Source organism: Oncorhynchus mykiss, chromosome 2, assembly GCF_057628025.1.
Source record: "Oncorhynchus mykiss isolate SJ-2025 chromosome 2, ASM5762802v1, whole genome shotgun sequence".
Taxonomy (NCBI): domain Eukaryota; kingdom Metazoa; phylum Chordata; class Actinopteri; order Salmoniformes; family Salmonidae; genus Oncorhynchus; species Oncorhynchus mykiss.
Genome location: NC_143023.1, coordinates 28,154,507 through 28,159,416, shown reverse-complemented (window position 1 = coordinate 28,159,416; position 4,910 = coordinate 28,154,507). Strand labels below are relative to the sequence as shown.

General features: G+C 41.3%; 1 non-coding gene across 1 annotated transcript; it reads right to left on the bottom strand.

The window, feature by feature from the left end:
• Positions 1 to 4,609: 4,609 nt before the first annotated feature.
• Positions 4,610 to 4,682, bottom strand: trnat-ugu (transfer RNA threonine (anticodon UGU)). The gene has a single exon. It is a non-coding gene; the product is annotated as a tRNA-Thr (tRNA).
• Between the last annotated feature and the right edge of the window lie 228 nt (positions 4,683 to 4,910).

The following is a 4,910-nucleotide window of genomic DNA, read 5'->3' as shown; positions in this document are numbered from 1 at the left end:
TTTCAGTCCCTTCTCTGGAACAATGATCACTCATGTTCCACAAAACCTAAAAACGTATTGACTTGAAAAAAAGTACATGTTTAATAATTTCACACCACCCATTAACGCATTTAACATTCAATTTCTGATTACACGGTAAAACAAAAGAGAACAAAAAAGCTTGGGTCAACCATGAAAGTTATCATCCAGTGATTTCACTAACAAACAACCTCCCTGTTGGAGGACACTTACAGATAAGGTTTCTGGAGCCTCCCTCAGCCAAATACATTTTAGCATCGCCCCCACCTCTCACCGTTTTGTAGCAACTCTCTCTCGCTCTATCCAAATCATAACTAAAATATTTGATAAATTATCCAACACAAATTTTAAATTACAGTCCTTAGTGCTTACTTTGAGTATAGGACTCGAATTCCAGCTTCTAAACAGAGCACACATCATCCCTGTTAGAATGTACAATTATAAATTAAACCTTTTATTGCCGGGAATAACTCTTCTCATTATAGCCCCCCTTTGTCCCTGTTATCCTGTCAAGAATGGCCTGGTAATGAAAGATCAGTATCTCAACGGATCCTTAGTCTAAATTGTTCGCAGTGTGTAGACCACCCCCGTACTTCTTCCAGGATGTATCATTCTAGCCTGTCTTTTTCAGATATCGTTTACAGTTCATCTTCCCAACGGCACATTTAACTCTTGCCAACATCCAAATAGATACATCCGTTTCTCCAAAGGAAAGAAATCTCTCACCTGAGCTGTTCTCAGCACTCTGGTTTATGGCTCGGACTCAGATAGAAGTGTTAAAAAGTCACTGTCGCATTGCACGCCATCGTCGCTCTTTCTGCAGCCGGTTAGGGAGGGTTAACACATACTGTTTGTGGTCAAATTATTCCTACCATGCATTAAGACACGATCTGACGTCACCTTACATGATAATCTCAAAAAAGCACAGTTTAGAACAACAGTTTAGTTCAATTCAATTCTGTTTCAGGAAATCCAGACAAGCATTGACAATATGAAGAATTATTACATTAACCATTTCTTAATAACATTATCTCTACGACAAATGTCAAAGAGCATAAACTACTGTTATTGCTAAAATAATTTTCAACATTAGTCCATACTCCCTTATTCTACTGGTGACCTCTCTGAAGAGTTACTAGATCATGAAGTTAGCACCATAACCCCTCGCATAATCTCACACTCAAGTATCCCAATCTGGTGAAATTTGTAACGAAACAAACACAAAATGAAATCAGAAATTCCTGACATTTAATCCTCGTAAAAATTCCCTATTTTAGGTCAGATAGGATCACCACTTTATTTTAAGAATGTGGAATGTATGAAAAATAGTAGAGAATTATTTATTTCAGATATTTCTTTCATCACATTCGCAGTGGGTCAGAAGTTTACACACATTCAATAGGTATTTGGTAGCATTGTCTTTAAATTGTTTAACTTGGGACAAACGTTTCAGGTAGCCTTCCACAAGCTTCCCACAATAAGTTGGGTGAATTTTGTCCCATTCCTCCTGACAGAGCTGGTGTAACTGGTCAGGTTTGTAGGCCTCCTTGCTCGCTCACGCTTTTTCAGTTCTGCCCACAAATTGTCTATAGGATTGAGGTCAGGGCTTTGTGATGGCCACTCCAATATCTTGACTTTGTTGTCCTTAAGCCATTTTGCCACAAATTTGGAAGTATGCTTGGGGTCATTGTCCATTTGGAAGACCCATTTGCGGCCAAGCTTTAACTGATGTCTTGAGATGTTGCTTCAATATATCCCCATGATTGTCCTACCTCATGATGACCTCTATTTTGTGAAGTGCACCAGTCCCTCCTGCACCAAAGCACCCCCACAACATGATGCTGCTACCCCCATGCTTCACGGTTGGGATGGTGTTCTTCGGCTTGCCTACCTTCCCCTTTGTCCGGAGGACATTTCTCCAAAAAGTACAATCTTTGTCCCATTGTGCAGTTGCAAACCAGTCTGGCTTTGTTATGGCGGTTTTGGAGCAGTGGCTACTTCCTTGCTGAGCGGCCTTTCAGGTTATGTCAAGATAGGACTCGTTTTACTGTGGATATAGATACTGGAGGAAACGGGTACAAAAGTGTCTTCACAAGGTCCTTTGCTGTTGTTCTGGGATGGATTTGCACTTTTCGCACCAAAGTACGTTCAACCTCTAGGAGACAGAACGCAACTCCTTCCTGAGCGGTATGACGGCTGCGTGATCCCATGGGGTTTATACTTGTGTACTATTGTTTGTTTGTACAGATGAACGTGGTACCTTCAGGCATTTGGAAATTGCTCCCAAGGATGAACCAAACTTGTGGAGGTCTACAATTTTTTTTCTGAGGTCTTGGCTGATTTCTTTTGATTTTCCCATGATGTCAAGCAAAGACGCACTTAGTTTGAAGGTAGGCCTGGAAATAAATCCACAGGTGCACCTCCAGTTGACTCAAATTATGTCAATTTGCCTATCAAAAGCTTTTAAAGCCATGACATCATTTTCTGGAATTTTCCAAGCTGTTTAAAGGCACAGTCAACTTAGTGTATGTAAACTTCTGAACTCATCTCTCATGGCTCCCCCTCCCCATAGGGCATAAACCAACCCCTCTCCGTATTGATACTGCTACTACACGTAAATCAAGCAATGTTCAAATATCTTATTTTTCCATTTTGTTTTTTAACTCATTAGCTTCTAGAACTCTCGTCTTACAAAAACTCACTGCAACTGGGACTTTTGTCCCTTTTACAGACCTTGCAGGGGAATACCCCCACTGGGGACCTATCCTAATACGGAACCTACCCTCCACTGTATTGAAATGTTTCAGCAAAGGCAGCATTACTAGCTCCAGAGCATTGACACGATAGAACAAACCTCCTTAACGATATGCCTCGATGTAGGTGCAACTGTACGAAATACCAAAGCATTCACTCAAGTTTAGGTTAGACAGTATTTTTTTCATGTTAGTTGTCAAAAAGGCAATTTCGATTCTTCTTGATATCCTGTCTCCACCTACTGCAAAGTCAAATCCCACATCCAAACCTCGCAAGATGTTATCGGCGTTTTCTCCACACTCCCTGATGATGTGACCATAATGATAACATAAGAGGATTTAAAATGAGGTCCCAGAATTTGTACAACGATTTGATTGTATAATTTATGGCGACAAAAGTATGTAAAATGAATCCTTCTCCCTTGTATTATGTTTATCTTGCATAGACCACTAGTTACAATTAACTCACATGCAAACTACTTTGTTTTTCAGGACAAGCTATATACACATAACAAATTGCATGTAAAATGTTTATATAAGAAAACATTTGCACATACTGCATTTCTCCTCACAACTCCATATTACCTTTGGCATTTCATTAATCCTAGCTTGCACCCTTCTGACAGGAGGTTAGGGGACATTACTTTTGCATTAATCATGCTCAATCTTTAAATAAATGGAATCTACGGATTTCACATGACTGGGAATACAGATATGCATCTGTTGGTCACAGACACCTTAGAAAAAATAAAAGAGCACGCTTTTCCAGCGTGCCAGTGGCCATCAACGGTGAGCATTTGCCCAATGAAGTTGGTTACAATGCCGAACTGCAGTCAGGTCAAGACCCTGGTGAGGATGATGAGCACGCAGATGAGCTTCCCTGAGATGGTTTCTGACAGTTTATGTAGAAATGATTTGCTTCTGCAAACCACATTTTCATCAGCTGTCCGGGTGGCTGGTCTTAGACGATCCAACAGGTGAAGAAGCCGGATGTGGAGGTCCTGGGCTGGCGTGGTTACACATGGTCTGCATTTGTGAGGCCGGTTGGACGTACTGACGAGGGGAGAGTGAAATAAATGCTCAAGTAGGACTTCTTTCCTACTGCCATATACAATAATACATTGATCTCTGCCAGAAAAAGATCAATGGAAATAAAATGCAGAAACAAAACAAATCTGTAGTGGTGACATGATCAAATACAACGACATCCACAGTTTTCACACATTCATCTCATATGTCAACATTGATTGCATTGGTCCCTCAAGCAAGGCCCTTCCCCCGGGGACAAAGCTCCACACATGCCCCACCCCGGCTCCCGATCCAGGCATTGAAGATGTTAATAAAATATCTGCCCATAGGTGGAACAGTAGGCTACTCTGGCAAATTTCAATGATGTTCTGTCTGTCCATCAAATTGTGCAGCGTTGAATGATCATTGAGAGGCAAATGAACAGTTGTATGTTGCTAATAATCACCTGGTTTTACTGCAATGTAAAACAATGTTAGGCTGCACAGACACAGTGTGTGTAGTGCTGCTAGAGCACACATCAGCCGGGCTTAAACATATGACCCCTCAAGGAAGGCCCCAGCGTGACCTGAACTCACAACCCCTGGTTTACAAGACCAGTGCTCTAACCACTGAGCTATGGAGCTAGGACTGAAGGTAATAAAACCCAGTAACTCGCCAAAAAAATGTAAAAATAAATATAGATAATGTCAATAATGTAATTTCTGTTGACAAGAGACATAAGCTACTACAACAACATAATTCTGGGGAGCAGAATTGAACACAAATCGGGATTGTACTGACCTGGATTAAAACATGCGACCATTTAGTCAAGGCCCCAGCGAGAATTGAACTCGCGACCCCTGGTTTACAAGACCAGTGCTCTAACCACTGAGCTATGGAGCCTTACCTACTCACACCTTGAGACAACAGTCCATTTACATATTACAACGGATCTTGCCAATTCACAGACAGAAGGCCACACCTCATGCCACTCACTCCACCACACAGCTGTTAGTGCAGTCTGGCCTAACCAGCTAAACAGGTTGTTAGCATATGAAGCAAAGTGACCTACTCCAGGCTTTAGTGTCTGCTGGTTTTCAATCTTTCTGTTACATCATGATCTACATGAGA